Source organism: Aegilops tauschii, chromosome 7, assembly GCF_002575655.3.
Source record: "Aegilops tauschii subsp. strangulata cultivar AL8/78 chromosome 7, Aet v6.0, whole genome shotgun sequence".
Taxonomy (NCBI): domain Eukaryota; kingdom Viridiplantae; phylum Streptophyta; class Magnoliopsida; order Poales; family Poaceae; genus Aegilops; species Aegilops tauschii.
The window spans coordinates 523,859,419-523,878,226 of record NC_053041.3 but is presented as its reverse complement, the minus strand read 5'-3'; the positions used below and the strand labels follow the sequence as shown (position 1 = coordinate 523,878,226).

Below are 18,808 nucleotides of genomic sequence, written 5' to 3'. Positions count from 1 at the left end.
TCGACCTGCTGAAAGAGGAGAACGCCGGCTGGAAGAAGCTGCATGAGAATACTAGTTCCTCGATGAAGATGCTGCAGGCCCTCGTCATGGAACAGAAGGAGGAGTTGGCGAAGCTCCGCATCGAGCACTCGACTGCTGTCAAGGTACGTAATGCGGCCGTGGAACAGATGATGAAGGCTCGCATCTAGAAATCCTGCGTCATGGACAGAATGAAGAAGATGGCGGAGGAGACGTGCAAGGAGATGGAGGTCGTGGAGGCGATGAAGAAGCAGTTACGACTCTGCGGCCAGCAACCCTTCATGTAGTAGAGAGCAGCGCCCCAGACTTGTGTGTGCGTCTTCCTTCTTTTTTGGGGGTGATAATCTTCCTTCTTCTTTTGCTCCCGTGTTTCTTCTTTTCTTTGGGTATTTCGCCGCACGTGTCATGTTCTCTGTGAGGCATGAATAGAACAAAGCTAACAATGAGATGACTAGCAAATTAGATCATTTTTTATCCCCATATGGCACTGGGCTGCCGAGTTTCGTGCTCCTCCGTCGTACTCCAGTGGAAAACTTGAGTATAGCGCACGGTTCTTTGCTCCTCCTCGGGTTGTCGGCACATTTATACGAGAAGTCAAATCACAAGGCCCCGCCTTCCAGCAGTAATGAGCCGTCAAATCACAAAGGCCCTCGCCTCTCTTGCAATCGACCAAGCTAGACTGCCCCGCCCTCTAGCCTTTTAAAAAATGTATACTTTTGTACAGTAGTAGTATCGATGGATTGCGCCATGGAGCAAAGCTAACAATATGAAATTAAAGAAAAAAGGTGGTACATATAAAGAGCGCTCGTCGCCAAATTATGCATATAGTACTATTAAAAAGCTAGTACGTGCTTAAATGGGGTGCTAAATTCTATTAAAGAAATTAACATACCTATTTAATTCTTGGGTTCTTATTATTTATGCCACTAGTTGTGTATCAATACTCAGTTTTGCCGTTAGAAGTTACAACTACTCAAAAATGTCATCGATCCGTGAGATGCCTGCTCAAAAATGCAATTATATATCTCAAAAATGCCATCGTTAAGTTAGATGTTTGCTCAAAAATTCCATTAGACATTGTTATTTTCACGTCAAACCCGTTGACCATGTTATATGACAAAAATAAGCCTATTCTCACAATGATAAATGTGGCCCCGCTTGTCAGGAATAACCAAGCGAATAATTTTACAGGAAAATAAGAACGTTGTTGGGATCAAGTAGGCCCCACACTTTATTTTACTGTAGTGAGATAGAGGGAGAGCTGGCATGTTGGTCCATTGGTATTTATGTCATTATAACATGGCAACAGAGATTTGAGTCACAATAATGGTGTCCAGCACAATACACCCCTCAAAGAAAACTAAGCACCCTAAAATTCTTTGACAAAACTAAGCACCCTGAAATTCTTTGACAACTAAACTGCTGGCTATATGATGTTGGCCATATATATTGTACGTATATAATGTGAATAAAGTAGTGGAAGTACTATACCAACTAAAAGATGAACTGTAAGAAATATTAGTATGTACGTACTGAAGAGTTAAAGTAACGAGAAGGAACATAACATAGTTCTGCTGGGGGCTCAGCACAACACACCCCTCAAATAAAACGAAGCACACCTAAAATTAAACTAAGCAACTAATCTGGTAGACACTGCATTAGAACCACCATGAGCAACGACACTGCCACCTTACTCAGACTCCTCGTCCACGTGCTCGACTTCATCCTTGTCCCTCTTCCTCTTGGCCGATACTTCTTTGCTTGAACCGCACACTTGCACTACTGGAATCAGGATCTTTGTCGTCAGCCAGCTCTTTGCCATCAGCAAGCTGATGGCATAGATCGTCGATGCCATAAGCTCACATAAAACTGACGGCAAAGAATGAGCTGACAACAAAGAACATGTTTGCCGTCAGCCTGCTCTTTACCGTCCGCTAGCTGGCGGCTTAGAAGCTTTGCCGTCAGCTAGCCGACGGCAAAGAGGGTGGGTGGCCCACTAACGAGAAGAACCTAACGGCCACTTTCTTTGCCGTCCGCTAGAATGTGGCCCGCCTAACGGCCGTTCCCCCCCCCCCCCGGCGCACCCTACCTAGGCTCTTTGCCGTCTGTTAGTATACGACAAAGAGATTGACCTATCAAAAAAGGTCAGCGCCCGCGCCCGCGCCATCCTCTTTCTCTCCCCTCTGTCTCTCTTCCCTCACCGTGCCGTTCCTGTGCCCGAGCCGTCCCCGCCGCCGACCCCCACCGCACCCGACCACTGAGGCCGCCCGGCGCCCTGGCGCTCAGGCCGCCTGCCGCCCCGGCGCCTCTCCGTCCAGCCGTCCCCCGCCGCCCGCTGCCGCTCCGCCCCCTGGTGAGGTTCTGCCCTTTATTTTTTTTATTTTTTTTCTTGATGTTTTAGTTGATTTAGTTACTTTAGGTTAGTTGATTTAGTTGCTTTAGGTTAGTACATTTAATTAGTTGCTTTAGGTTAGTTGTTTTAGGTTAGTTGATTTAGTTGCTTTAGGTTAATTAGTTGATTTAGGTTAGTTGATTTAGTTGCTTTAGGTTAGTTGATTTAGTTGCTTTAGGTTAGTAGATTTAGTTGCATTAATTAGGTTAGTAGATTTAGTTGCTTTAATTAGGTTAGTAGATTGTAGATTCTAGGTTAGCTTTTTTTAGGTTAGTAGATTGTAGGTTAGATTTTAGGTTAGTTTTTTATATTAGGAAGAAAAGAAGAAAAATTAGAAGTGAAGAGAAAAAAGGAATATAAGGAAAATGAAGAAGAAAAGGAAGACAAGAGGAAGAAGGAAAATAAGGAGGAAGAAGAAAAAGAAAGATCGGCGGGGAAAGGAGATTATTTTAGGATAATTTAGTTTATTTTAGGTAGCTAGGTTAGTTAGGTTAGTTATCTTTAGACTAGGTTAGGTTAGTTTCTAGGTTAGTTAGGTTAGGTTAGTTATCTTTAGAATAAGTAGAAGGTGTTAGCAGTTAAGTTAGTTTGATTTTCTAGGTTAGTTAGGTTAGTTTTCTTTAGACTAGGTTAGTTAGGTTAATTAGTTTGAGGGGTTTTGGTGATGTCATTTTGTTCTCCAAGAGATGATACTTGGCAAGATAACCAAATATGGCATTTTTTACATGCTAGAATTTTCTTGGAATTTATATAGAATATTTCCTATGTAAATATTCCAAAAGCTTGAAATATCAGAAAAGGGGTTTTGGTGTTGTTTTCACCCACCAAATTTTTTATTATGTTTATGTTGTACTAATTTCATTTATTCTTTGTCATTGCAGGTGTTGACAGATGGTGGGCGCAGGCCGAGAGCGCTCCGAGCCTCCTTCTTCCTCGGCGCGTGCTGGGAGGGGTGGCTATATTCCACCTCAGTAGCTTCGGAGAGCGCTCGTAGACAGCATGGCGACACTGGCGGGCCCTTCTTCTTCGGCCGGCAGAGGTCGGGGGAAGACGAAGAGGGGATCTAGAGGTGGACGTGGCGGCGGGAGAGGTAGGAATGGCTGTTGTGCCTTCCTTGCCGCCACCCGTAGCTGAGTCTCTGGACCACCGGAGTGCTCCATCTCAGGTGGAGCCGTCAGACTTGGACCCATATCAGACTCCGGTCCACGAGCCTCGGGCTGACGAGCCTCGTGTCGCCGAGCCTTCGTCCCAGGAGACTCGGGCCCCAGAGTCTTTGTCCCACGAGATTCCGGTCCAAGAGTCTTCATCCCAGGTGACTCCGGAGACAAGTGGCCAATGCTGATGGCGAGGAGACCTGGTCTGACGATGGTTTTAGCGATGGCGAGCTAGTTGAGCAGGGCAAGAAGGTCTACCAACGTGGTCATACGAAGCTCCCGGACGTGCCGGCGACCCGCGATCAGAGGTGGTTGATTCGGCCTAACAGGGAGAAGTAAGTGCATTTATTCTGTTTTAACCTTTGTCCTTCATGTTTCTTCAAATTAATATCTAACATGTTGGCCTTGTCATACTGCAGGGGTTGGATACACCCCGATGGATTCCGCAGGCCCAGCCAGGTCCTTGGTGTGATTTGCCGACAGTAGTTCCCGGGGTGGGTCACGTTGCCCGGTGAGGGTCAGGCTCCATAGCTAGCAATGAGCTGTGAGTTGTACGTGCCTGCCCTGGCCCCGCCAGAGGAGAGGGTCGATGGTGTCGTGTGTGAGATGGTGGCCGACATTGTGAGGCAGCGGTTTTGGGTAATTTGTACTTTATAGAATTAAAAATAAACATTACCTAGTGATTGTACTAATCAGTGTTGTCTTGTTCGATTCCAGACCTTCTACAGGGTTGCTGAGGAACACGAGGCGGAGGCGGCTAGGGTTCTCGAAGCCGAGTGCAAGCGCCTACTTCAGAACTTACGGCACGAGGCTAGGGTGCAGGCTGTTCGAGACTACTATGCCTCGACAAACATTAGGAGGGCCAAGAAGAAGTGCCGCCGCAAGTATCTGAGTAAGGAGAAGTACATGAATGTAATCACCTATTCTTAAGGCCTTGTACTTAGTTTCCTTGATTTCATTCATAGGCGTAGCGCTGAAATTTCTCTTTGCCAAACTTAGGTGCCCTCGAGATGGTGTGCGGATATGATGGACTGTTGGGAGGCGTTGGTGGATGAGTGGTGCTCTCCCTAATGGCTAGCCGAACACAACAAGGCCAGGGATAAGCGTTCCCAAATGCGAGGTGTGCCACACTATCAAGGGAGCTCCAGCCTGTTTGAGTACGGGGATCACTAGGTATGTGGTTTCGGCCCTTAACAATTCATGCAATTTCATTCTTCATGCTAGCTTCAGCCCTTAACTAATATGTTGTTTCTCTCTTTTAGGAGAGAGACAACAAGAAGGAAGTGCCACCGTTGTACGACCTCTATGCCATGGCCCATATGGCCCCGTTCAAGAAGGCCTATTTATTCTCTAAGGATGACCTCGATCATCCAGAGAGCTTCACGAACATCTCCTCCCACGACAAGCTTGTGAGGTACAGAGACAGGGGGGAAGGCGACGAAATGGGATGACTTCAACCCGAGCCAGAGTCCTTTTGATATAGAGCTCGTGATGCTATCTGGTGATGGGAGGAAACATGGCTCGATAGCCATTGGGGATGGACTATTACGTTGTCCTAGCAGTCTCCCGGAGATCAAGAAGCGCCACGCGAGGTCTCTTCCTGACATACCGCCTCGACCACGGCCAGTGGACCTCGCCATCGAGGCTAGGGCCCAGGAGCTTCTGGCGGAGGCAAACAGGCAGGCCAAGGAGAGGGAGACCAAGCTGGAGCAGAGGACGACTAGGATGCTGGAGGAGGAGAGGAACCAGAACGACGCGTCTCACCGGGCCCTATACAAGCTCCTCGTGGTAAGTTTCTCCTGCTTATTAGCCAAATCATGCATGTAATATTCGTTTCATTACTAATTTATATGACTAACTCGTGAAATCAAAATGTGCAGTCCGTGTGCGAGAAAAACGGTCATACCCCTCCGCCGATGCCTCAGATTGGTATAGAGGACACGGTGAGTTTCATTTGAATGGTCATTAGTTACTAGTATTCACATTTCAATTGCATCATGCTAACGAGATATTGCAAATTATCTTTGGTGCAGCATGCCTCCCGACAAGCATCGACCGATCCTTCTCCGTCTCGCACTAGCGCAACCCCAACCCCGACCGGTCCTTCTCCGTCTGACACTGGCGTAAACCCGACCGACCCTTCACCTCCGTGATGACGGTAACATTACTCTAGTGTTTTGCCTACCGAATGCATCAAGACCTAGACTTAGCTTTATTTCCTCCAAAATGGTTACCATAATTACCTAGACTTATCCAATCTTCCTACAAAATGACATAATTACCTTACTTAGCTCCAAAATGATCTATACTTAACTAAATTAGCTCTAATATGCTTAGTTACCTAGGTTAGCTAAATAAAGACCTATACTTAGCTTACTTATGTCAAAATGGCATAATATGCTTAGTTAACTCAAAAATGGCATAATTAGTTAAGTTAGCTCCAAAATGACCCATTTTGCCTAGGTTTGCTCCAATATGATCCATTTTACATAGGTTAGCTCCAAGATGAGCTAGTTTACCTAGGTTAGCTCCAATATGATCCATTTTACCTACGTTAGCTCCCATATGATCCATTTTAGCTAGGTTAACTCGAAAATGATCCATTTTACCTACATTAGCTAAAAATGGCATAATTACTTATGTTAGCACAAAAATGACCTATACTTACCTTAATTTCCTCCAAATTGACATAATAAGCTTAGTTGGCTAAAAATGGCATAATTACCTACGTAAGCTCTAAAATGACACAAATAAGGAATAAGAAGAAGAAAAACAAGGAAGAGGAGAAAAATAAAGGATAGAAGAAGAAAGAGAAGAAAAAGAAAGAATAAAAGAAGAAGAATGAGAAGGAAAAGGGTAAAAACCTTCTTCTTCTAGTCCTCTTCTTCTTCTAGTCTTCTTCCTCTTCTTCTTCTTCTTCTAGTCTTCTTCTTCTTCTTCTTCTTCTTCTTCTTCTAGTCTTCTTCTTCTCCTCCAAAATGACCTGAGTTAGCTCTAAGTTAGCTATAATATGCTTAGTTACATAGGTTAGATCAATAATGACCTATACTTAGCTGCTTTATATCAAAAATGGCATAATATGCTTACTTCACTCAAAAAAGGCATAATTAGCTAGGTTAGCTCGATTTTACCTAAGTATGCTTACTTATTCTTCTTCTTCTTCTTCTTCTTCTTCGTTTCTTCTTCTTGTTCATTTTCTTCTTCTTCTTCTAGTTTTCTTGTTCTTACTTTCTTGTTTCCCATTTTACAGATTTCATTTACTTCACGGAAGCTTGCATGGATGGAGTATTCCCTTTCTGCTTTTCTTTTGTCTCGCTAAACAATGTGGAACTAGTGATATGGATGGATTGGTGTTGGATGAACAATGTGATGAAACTATGTGTTGGTTATGTATGTATGGAACTATGTGTTGGTTATGTATGTATGATGAAACTTGTGTGTTGGATATGTCATATGTCTGCTGTGAAAATTGTGTGTTCAAACTTGTGTGTTGAAATTGAATGAATATAAGAAAAAACAGAAAAAATAGGGGCTATACAGGCTCTTTGCCATCAGCCAGCAGACGGCAGAGCTGCCACGTGGTTGCTACCTGTGCAACCTGGGTAACTGGCTGGCCTATTTGGTTACTTTGTCGTCTGTTGGCAGACGACAAAGAACGTTGCACCTTTGTCGTATGCCAGCGGATGGCATGGCATGACACGTGGCAGCACCTAGGGGTTGGCCTATTTTGCTACTTTGCCGTCCGCTGGTAGACGGCAAAGGTGCAACGTGCTTTGCCGTCTGCTGGCGGACGGCAAAGCACACCATTAACCCCCTAACGGACCTAACTTGGCACTTTTGCCATCCAGGCTCTTTGTCGTCTACTGGCCAACGGCAAAGAGCGTTCCAGCTTTGCCGTCCACCAGCAGACGACAAAGAGCTCTTCGCCGTAGCCTATTCAGCCGGACCTGTTGCCGTCTGCTGGCGGACGGCAAAGGCCTTTGCCGTCAGCCATGGCAGACGGCAAAGTGCCTGATTCCTGTAGTGTTGGCTCTTGATCTTCATCCAACCCTTGTAGATATTGAAACAAAGGTAGCCATCCATTCACGATGGCAGCGGAGTGGATGTGGTCTATACCTAGTACATTCCACTGCCATGCACGATGAAACTTGGGCGGAGGTTTCTTCAGTTTACTGTACGAAGGATGAACCATGGCTCCTGCCAGTGTCAGCATTGAAGGCTGGTCACGGGAGGGCACGAGCCCATTCTTCTAGAGGTCGAAGGGGTTGCCTACAACGAGGCCTATCCGACCCAGGACTGTTCTATCGTTCGTAAAGTCTACAGTAATGAATTTGACTAGGCCGCCCTTGAGGAAGTTCTTAAATTCCTCGCACTCAACGTCGACATGGCATATGTGGTAGACCAAGCATAAGTCATGCACGAAAACCTGGATCACGGTGGGCTTCATCTTCTATTCCTCCTTTAGATTCTTCTCTTTGTCCAGGGTTGTGGTGTACTCAACATCTAGCCCAGCGACCCACTCATCATTTGAGTTATCGAACATGCGTCTGAAGAGAGCAAGGCATCCTTTCACCGTCGCGGAAAAACGGGTGTAGATGACGTCGAACTCATCGCCAGTGATGGTTCTAACCTTGTACTCACCGCTGATCATAGAGATTTATGATGCCATGGATTTGGGAGGAGGGTTAGGATTAGTGGAAGTTTCGTAATGTGAAAGGATGGGACGACTAGGAGCGAACTGCCGTAATGTTATAGGCTGTCCGGGGACGAGTAGGAGCGACCTGTCAATGGTTTTTCGATTGTAAAAATGCTGAGTGGGGCGTGCGAATGGCAGGGTAGTGGCTTGCCTGGTGGATAAACGGATTCATGCACAGTACTATGGGGGCCCAATTAGATGTCATGTCTACTCGACGCCCAATTAAATGGCTTTCGATGTCATGTCAAGCATCGGGAAAATTACAGGTGGTACGAAGCTTTCCATTCTCCCTTGATACGGGTTTCCAAGAGCCCTTGGATCTGAGATCGAATGGTTGCATGGCGTGATTCTAGACCTATGGGTGAATATCCTATCCTGGAGGGTTATTCTGCAAATTTTCAGCAACTTAGCATGCGACCGTTTGATCTCAGATCTAAGGGCTGCCAGCAGCCCGTATCATGGTCGCGCCTACCACGATCGTCGCCTCGCTCGCGCGGTCGCGCCCTTGGAGATTGAAGTGCATTAGGCTATCTAATGTTGGCATGTCATACATAGTCATCACTTAGTCACTCATACAACAAGGTTAGTGATGTCCCTTGAAGCTATATCGGTATTTCCCCAAAGAGGAAGGGATGATACAGCATAGCGGCGGTAGGTATTTCTCTCAGATATCAAACCAAGGTTATCGAACCAGCAGGAGAACCAAGCAACACAACGTAAACAACCCCTGCACACAGATAACAAATCCTCGCAACCCGACGTGTTAAAGGGGTTGTCAATCCATTCCGGGGTATGGCGCCTCAAGTGGCAAACAGATTTGAAATGAATTTGTAGTAAATTGATAGATCGAACACTAAATAAAATAGATAAAGAAAACTTGCAACAAGGTATTTTTGTATTTTTGGTTTAATAGATCTGAAAATAAATGCAAGGGAAAAGTAGAACGCAAAGGCAAATATATGAGAAAGAAGACCCGGGGGGCGTAGGTTTCACTAGTGGCTTCTCTCGAGAAAAATAGCAAACGGTGGGTAAACAAATTACTATTCAGCAATTGATAGAACTTCAAATAATTATGATGATATCCAGGGAATGACCATTATATATGCATCACGTCCAAGATTAGTAGACCGACTCCTGCCTGCATCTACTACTATTACTCCACACATTGACCACTATTCAGCATGCATCTAGTGTATTAAGTTCATGGAGAAACTGAGTAATGCAATAAGAACGATGACATGATGTGGACAAGATCTATCTATGTAGAGATACACCCCATCGTTTTATCCTTAGTAGCAACGATACATACGTGCCGTTTCCCTTTCTGTCATTGGGATCAAGCACCGTAAGATTGAACCCACTACAAAGCACCTCTTCCCATTGCAAGATAAATAGATCAAGTTGGCCAAACAAAACCCAAATATCGGAGTAGAAATACGAGGCTATAAGAAATCTTGCATATAATAGATCAAAGAAACTCAAATAACTTTCATGGCTATAAAAAGATATAACTGATCATAAACTCAAAGTTCATCAGATTCCAATAAACACACCGCGAAATGAGTTACATCATATGGATCTCCAAGAGACCATTGTATTGATAATCTAGCGAGAGAGAGAAAGCCATCTAGCTACTAACTACGGACCCGAAGGTCTACAAAGAACTACTCATGCATCATCGGAGAGGCACCAATGGAGGTGGTGAACCCCATCCGAGATGGTGTCTAGATTGGATCTGGTGGTTCTGGACTCTGCGGCGGCTGCATGAATATTTCGTCGATTGTTCTAGGGTTTCTGGAATATTGGGGTATTTATAGAGCAAAGAGGCAGTCCGGGGGGCACCCGAGGTGGGCACAACACACCAGGGCGCGCCTGGGCCTCCTGGCGCGCCCTGGTGCGTTGTGCCCCCCTCGGGGCACCCCCCCAGGCGCAGCCAGGGCCCGTTGTGTTCCTCCTGGCCCATAAAAATTCTCCTGTAAAGTTTCGGGGAATTTGGACTCCCTGTGATATTGATTTTCTGCGATGTAAAAAACATGGAGAAAACAGCAACTAGCCCTTGGCACTATGTCAATAGATTAGTTCCAAAAATGATATAAAATGATAATATAACAGCATGGAACAATCAAAAATTATAGATACGTTGGAGACGTATCGGCATCCGCAAGCTTAACTCCTACTCGTCCTCGAGTAGTAAGTGATAAAACAGAATTTTTGATGTGGAATGCTGCATAACATGTCATATCATATTCTTTTCTTTATAGCATGGACATTTGGACTTTTAGTTGTTCAAAGCAGTAGTCTAGTTTTGACATGATAATTTATATACTCAAGCATATCAACAAGCAACTATGTCTTTCAAAATATCAACGCTAAAATAAGTTATCCCTAGCCCATCATGGTCAAACATTGATCCACTCATGAAACACACTCGAATATTAGCTACACCCAATACTTAAGTACGATCATATTGCCTCCTAGTTGGTGCTTTTATAAGAGAAGATGGAGACTCAAAATAAAAATATTTGCATAAAGTAAAAGAAAGGCCCTTCGCAGAGGGAAGTAGGGATTTGTAGAGGTGCGAGAGCTCAACGCGAAAAACTTAGAGATAAAAACATTTTGCGAGGTGTATCCATCCCACCAACGAAAACGACTTAGAGTTCCCAACACTTTCCATGCTATATATATCATAGGCGGTTCCCAAATAGAAAATAAAGTTTATTCCTTTTTCCACCATACTTTCACTTTCCATGGCTAACCGTATCCATGGGTTCCCTCCATACCAACACTTTCCAAGGAATTTATTATTTTATAACAAAAAGTAAATTCAATTTTTTTGCATTTCGGGACTGGGCATCCCTAATACGTTTGCGTTACTCTCATGCAATGATAAGTGAATAAACACTCATCTTGAGAATAACACATCTAGCATGGAAAATATTAGCCACCCCTCACCACTCTGCGAGCGAAACAAACATACAAAAGAGAAGTTTATTTTGAAAATTAGAGATGGCACATACAAATTTGCTTAGAACGGAAAAGAATACCGCATATAGGTAGATACAGTGGACTCATGTGGCAAAACTGGTTTATGGATTTTGGATGCACAAGTAGAGATCATACTTAGTGCAAAATGAAGGCTTGCAAAATATTGAGAAGCGATCAACCAGGAAACAGATAATCTCATAAGCAAGCATTAAGCATAAATAACACCGAATAATGCACCACAAGTACAAACCTTAACACCAATATTCTTACTAAAGCATAATTACTCACCAACATAACTCACATATCACATCATCATATCTCAAAACTATTACTAAGAATCAAGTTTATTTTGTCCAATGATCTTCATGAAAGTTTTTATTACACTACTGGAATCAGCTAATTTGCCATCTGCCAGCTCTTTGCCGTCTGCTAGCTGACGGCAAAGCAGCTCTTTGCCATCAGCTACGCATAAGCAGACGGCAAAGAAAAGGCTGACGGCAAAGAAGCTCTTTGCCATGTGCCAGCTCTTTGCCGTCTGCCAGCAGACGGCAAAGAATCTTTGCCGTCCGCTGGCAGACGACAAAGAGTGTGGTGGCCCCCACCCCCCGCTCATTTGAAAAAATGTTAACGGCCCACCTCTTTGCCGTCCGCTAGGAGACGGCGAAGAGGCAAAAAGGCGGACGACAAAGGCTGGCGGACGGCAAAGAGGGCACTTGACTAACCGCAAGTACCCCCCCCCCCCCGCCTGTTACTCACTTCGTCCTCGCGCGCCCTTCTCCTTCGACCCCGCCGCCGCCGCCGCCGCCCGCCGCCCCGTCGCCCCGCTGCCCCGGCTCCCCGCCGCCCCACCGCCCCGTCGCCCCCCGCCCCGGCCCCCTGCCGTCCCGCGCCCCACCGCCGCCCCGGCCCCCCGCCACGCCGCGCCCCCCGCCGCCTCCTCCACCGCCCCGCCCCGGCCCCCCGCCCCGCCTCCTCCACCACCCCGCCCCGGCCCCCCGCCGCCCCGCCTCCTCCACCGCCCCGCCCCGGCCCCCCGTCGCCGGCCCCTCCCCGACCCGTCGCCGCCCCCCACGGTGAGCCCCTCGATCCCAATTTTTTCTGTTTTTTTTTCTTTTTTCTGTTTAGATAAGGTTTTTTAGTTTAAGTTTTTTCAGTTTAGAATTAATTAGTGTAGGTTATTTAGTTTAATTAGTTTAGGTTTAATTAGTTTAAATAGTTTAGTTTTAATTAGTTTAGGTTTTTAGTTTAGGTTTAGGTTAAGTAGAAGGGGGAAGAAGAAGAAGAAGAAGAGGAGGAGGAGGAGGAGGAGGAGGAGGAGGAGAAGAAGAAGAAGACCCTGACTCCACCCCGACACCCGACCCCCTAACCCCCTGACCCCGACACGACACCCCGACCCCCTAACCCCCTGACCCCGACACGACACCCCGAAGCCCCGACCCCGAAACAGCACCCCGACCCCGACACGGCACCCCGACACCGACACGGCACCCCGACACCGACACGACACCCCGACCCCCGACACGACACCCCCGACACCCCGACACCCCGACCCCGAGACCCCGACCCCGACCCGACCCCGACCCCGACACCCCGACCCCGAGCCTGACCCGACACCCCGACCCCGACACCGACACGGCACCCCGACCCCGACCCGGCACCCCGACCCGACACCCCGACCCCGACACGGCACCCCGAGACCGACACGACACCCCGACCCCGACACGGCACCCCGAGACCGACACGACACCCCGACCCCCGACACGACACCCCCGACGCCCCGACCCCGAGACCCCGACCCCGACCCCGACCCCGACACCCCGACCCCGAGCCTGACCCGACACCCCGACCCTGACACCGACAAGGCACCCCGACCCCGAGACCCCGACCCCGACCCCGACCCCGACACCCCGACCCCGAGCCTGACCCGACACCCCGACCCCGACACCGACACCGACACGGCACCCCGACCCCGACCCGGCACCCCGACCCGACACCCCGACCCCGAGACCCCGACCCCGACACGGCACCCCGAGACCGACACGACACCCCGACCCCCGACACCTCCCGAAAAGGTGTTCTTTGGCCTTCCAGAAGCCGACGGGGTCATATATTTGTGAATTATTAGTTAGGTCATATATCTTTCGATTTTGTTATGAAAAACATCATATATAATTGTGTTGATCGGGTAGTTTTAAATGTGCAGTTGTTTCATCGCTGCGAGGTTTGGTGTTCGACGACCTCGCCGTGCGTTTGACGAGCTCTGCCCCTTCGTTCGTGGGTGAGCACAAATGACATGTCCTCCTCCCCCATTAATTATTTGATCTATTCCGATGAAACTTGATAGCTAGATATATATGTGTCTTGAATCATCAGTATGCGTAACCAATATGTGTCTCCCATTCGAAAGCGTCATAGTTATAATGCATGAATTTGCATATTTATAACCTTGATTCTTTCGAATTGTCCAACGCTATCCATGGACAGCCCGAGTATGTTTAGATTGGGTTCGTTTTCCCATATGCTTTGCTCCGGATCCGACGCATAAATTTCGTCAGTGCCTCCCCTGTTGTTCTCCGGGTACACATCCTCTCTGTTTATTGCAGAGACGTGTATCAGGAGAACAGCGGGGAGGTGCTGCCGAAATTTTGCGTAGGATCCGGGGCATAGCATGGGAAAATGAACCCAATCTAAACATACTCGGGTGGGATTAGGACCTATCATTACCTATTAGAGTGTAGGTTGCATGGACGTAATAAAATTGACAAAGTAGATCAACTGATGAATACATACATGGTGAATTATATATATATTTGTTGTGTGTCTAGTAGCTCTGAAAGTCAAGATGAGTGATCGTGCGTGGATGTACACCGGTCACACTGGTCAGAACAAATGGAGCACTGAATGGTTCACAAAAACCAAGGGGTTTGTGCGAGCCGCATTTGCAAATGGCCAGAGGAAAACCTGGTGCCCCTGTTTACGGTGCGGCAATTGGGAAAAGAGGACAGAGGCTGAAATGGGCAAACACCTGCAGAAGAGTGGTTTTACGCCCGATTATACGGTGTGGACATTTCATGGTGAGTCTGCCCAACGTGACCGAGCTGAGGTGGATCGTCGTCGCACCGACGAGCATGGTACCGGGATGGAAAACATAGTGCAAGACTTTGATGATGCTCGGGATTCGGACGAGGAGATGGAGGAATCTGCAAAGGCCTTCAATGAAATGTTGGAGTCTTCAAAACGTCCGCTCCATGAGCACACTGAGCTTTGTCAGTTGGATGCCATCTCACAAGTAATGGCTCTGAAGGCTTAGTTCAACTTGGGCAGAGAATGCTACGATGCAATGATGACAGTATTTGGACGCTTTCTACCCAAAGGCCATGTAATGCCTGCAAACCTGTACCAGTCGGACAAAATCCTCCGTGCACTGAAGATGCCCTATGATAAGATACATGCCTGTGAGAAAGGATGTGTCTTGTTTAGGCTTGACTATGCGGACTTGAACTATTGTCCCATTTGCAAGTCTTCCAGGTATGTTGTGGTAGACAACGGTATGGGTGAGAAGACACAGACTAAAATCCCCGTTAGTGTTCTTCGGTATATGCCAATCGTACCAAGACTTCAACGTCTTTTCATGGTCGAAGAGACGGCCAGACAGATGACATGGCACAAAACGGGCACAAGAACAGAACTAGATGCAGATGGGAATCTGATGATTGTACACACATCGGATGGTGTTGCGTGGAAAAAGTTTGATGAATTACATGGTGACAAAGCGGCAGATCCGAGGCATCCTCGAGTCGGCATCAGCACGGATGGGTTCAGTGTGTTTGGTATGACGGCAGCCCAATACAGTTGTTGGCCCGTATTTGTCTTTCCACTCAATCTCCCCCCCGGACAGATTATGCAAAGAAAGAACATTTTCCTGACGTTGATAATTCCAGGGCCCAACTATCCGGGGAAAAATATGAATGTGTACATGCAACCGCTTAAGGACGAATTGCAAGAAGCCTGGGATAATGGGTTCAAGACATACGATGCCTATAGCAAACGGAACTTCATAATGCGTGTCTGGTACATGTACTTGACGCATGACTTGCCGGCGTATGCGCTATTCGTTGGCTGGTGTGTGCATGGAAGGTTCCCGTGCCCCACATGCAAGGGAGCTCTTGAGTTTCGTTGGCTTCAGGCCGGTCGCAAGTTTTCTTGCTTCGACATGCATAGACAGTTCCTGAATCCTCGCCATAAGTTCAGGAAAGACAAGAAGAACTTCATCAGAGGTAGAGTTGTCAAAAACTCTGCACCACATGCATTGACAGGCCAACAGACCCTGGATCAGTTAAACGCTCTCGAGCCAGATCCAGAGCGTCCAGGGTACTTCAAGGGGTATAATTCTAAGCACGCCTGGACTCACAAAACATGCTTATGGGATCTGCCTTACTTCAAAGACCTCCTTTGCCCACACAACATCGACGTGATGCACACTGAGAAGAATATAGCCGAGGCACTTTTTGGTACATTGTTCGGCATAGATGGGAAGTCAAAGGATAATACTAAGGCTAGAGTCGATCTGGAGGCGCTATGTGATAGGCCGTTACAAAACATGAAAGAACCGAAAGGAAAGCAGAATTGGACGAAGCCAAAGGCATGGTTCAATCTTGGAAGGCCAGCTATGAGGGAAATTATCTTGTGGGTGAAAATGCAGTTGATGTTCCCCGATGGGTATGTAGCGAATCTACAGAGGGGAGCCAGTCTTGATAAATTGAAGATATTTGGTCTCAAGAGTCATGATTGGCACATATGGATTGAGCGGGTAATGCCGGTGATGTTGCGTGGCTTCATCCCTGAGGATGAATGGCTAGTACTGGCAGAACTCAGCTATTTCTTCCGTGTTCTTTGTGCGAAAGAACTATCGCCTGGCGTGCTAGAAGAAATGGAAGAGTTGGCGCCGGAGTTGATTTGCAAGTTAGAGAAGATCTTTCCACCGGGCTTCTTTAATCCAATGCAACATTTGATTTTGCATCTCCCGACCGAGGCAAGATTGGGGGGGCTCGTGCAAAATCGTTGGTGCTACCCAACTGAGAGGATGCAGAAGACGCTTCGACAAAAATGTAAAAATAAACGTAGAATTGAAGCATTGATGGCTGAGGCATTCATCACTGAGGAGGCGGCAAACTTCATGACAGCACACTACGAAGCCAAAAACCGTCATTTGCATAATCCGAAGCCTCGGTACAATGCTGACGACCCTAAAAAGGGTGGATCCAACCTCAGCCTATTCAAAGGGAATCTCGCACCAGCCAGTGTTTCAAATCCAGTATCTTTGGATAACGAACAATGGCGGACCATTTGGTTGTATATCTTCAACAACCTGATAGAAGTGCGGCCGTACATCGAGTAAGTTCTTGGTACATAGTTTCGCAACTTCTATTTCCTTTGAACTGCTCTTATTCCTGGATATTTCATACAGTCGATACGTCGCCTTATTCTCGTATGGAGCGGTGATCCAAAAGGATTCTGTCGAAGAGTATGAGCTTCTCGCAAAGCAAGGAGGCGGCTATCCCGGATTCATCTCTTGGTTCAAACAAACGGTAATTTCTATTAGACTTGTAGGCTAATTTGTAGGCGGCTATCCCGGTTTCATTCGCTAATTTGTGCGTAATGCAACAATCCTTTCATATTAAACTTGTAGGCTAATTCAGAGTCTATGGACGCCGAATTGAGACAAGTGGCTAATGGTTTTGACTATAAGGTCTGTTCATTTGACAAATACGACATCAACGGGTATCGCTTTCGTACCTATGGCAAAGAGCTATCTATGGCTGACCGAAAGTCTACAAATTGTTGTGTATCTGCTATCGGCGAAGGAGGTACCGAGTATTATGGGAGAGTTGAAGCAATTTATGAACTTCTATTCTATGGTGAAAACCCACCGAATGTCGTAGTCTTCAAATGTTATTGGTTTCAGCCGAAGGAGACTAGAACGACTCATGAACATATCGGGCTAGTTGAAATCAACCAAAGCACCCATTTAGATGTTCCTGATGTCTATATTACGGCTCAACAGGCGACCCAAGTATTCTATCTAGCGTGGGCCTGCCAAACTAATCCAAATCTAAAAGGTTGGGATGTCGTTTATGAAGTGCCGCCACGTTCTAGACTATCTCCCCCAAAGGAAGAGGATTATGAACCTCACATTAACTCAGACACATATGAAGGAGAATTCTTCCAAGAGACACGTCTTTCCAAAAAGCGTTTCAAGAACCGCTATACTTCATCCCAAAACATTAAAGTAGACAGCGACAGTGAATCCGACATCACCCGAGAGGAGGAACAAGAAGAGCCGGAACAAGAAGAGGTTACTGCTGCGGATGACCTGTCATTGCTTGACCGATTACGTCAAGGTGGCCTTGCACATGTTGATGCCACTGAACCCTATGAGCCCGTCATTGATTATAGTGATGATGATGATTATGCATTTATTGATGATACTGATCGAGATTATTAGTAGTGTCAGGTATTAAATTTTTTAATCTTGTACTTGATGATGATACACTTAAGTGATACACATATTATTATTCATGTCGGTCTTTTTTTTATGTTGTACTAATTTCGTTTACCGTTTGTCATGGCAGGTGTTGAAAGATGGTGGGCGCTGGTCGGGAGCGCGCCAAGGCCCCTTCTTCATCGGCGCGTGGTCTGAGGTCTTCGATTCCAGACGTACCTCTCCGCCGAGCGTTGCTGGACAGTATGTCCACACCGCCGGGCCCTTCTTCGTCGACCGCGGTGCCCATCAGGGGACAAGGTAGGAAGAGAGGAGGTGGGGCACGTGGTCGCGGGAGAGGAGGTAGGGTGACTGCTAGGGCACCTTCCTCGCCGCCACCCCCAGCTGTTTCACCCGAGCACGTGACTGCTAGGGTGGACTCGTCCGAGGAGGCTACACGGACTCCGGTCCACGAGCCTCCGGTCCACGGGTCTTGGGCCCACGAGCCTCGGGTCGACTGGCCTTCGGCCCACGAGAGTTCGGCCCACGAGACCCCGGAGGAGCACACGTCCGGATGGGGTACCTGGCCGGATCAGCCCGAGGAGCCGAGTGGCCATGCTGATGATGGCGGGGAGCCGACTGATCTTGAGGAGGAGGGTGGTACCGTCTACCAGCGTGGTGCGACACGGCTCCCGTCCGTGCCGGCGACCCGCGAGCAGAGGTGGTTGATCTTCCCTGATGGGGAGAGGTACGTAAGTGCATTTAATATTTTTGTAACTTCTACATTCACGTTTCTTGAAATAACTAATGCGTTGGCCTTGTCATGCTGCAGGGGTTGGGACCACCATCATAGTGTCCGCCGGCCCAACTCCGTCCTTGGAGTTCTTTGCCGGCAAAACTTCCCTGGGTTTGTCACGTTGCCTGGTGAGGGTCAGCTTCCAGAGCTTGGGTTGAGCTGGGAGCACTACGTGGCTGCCCCGGCCCCGCCGGATGTCATTATCGACGGTGTCGTGTGCGACATGAGGGCAGACATGGTGATCAGGACGTTCTGGGTAATTTCTCCTTTACACATTTCAAAATCT

At 47.3% G+C, this 18,808-nt stretch overlaps 1 pseudogene; it reads left to right on the top strand.

The window, feature by feature from the left end:
- The first annotated feature begins 4,101 nt into the window (after nt 1–4,101).
- LOC141027333 (uncharacterized) lies at nt 4,102–6,883 on the top strand (annotated as a pseudogene).
- Nucleotides 6,884–18,808: the final 11,925 nt, after the last annotated feature.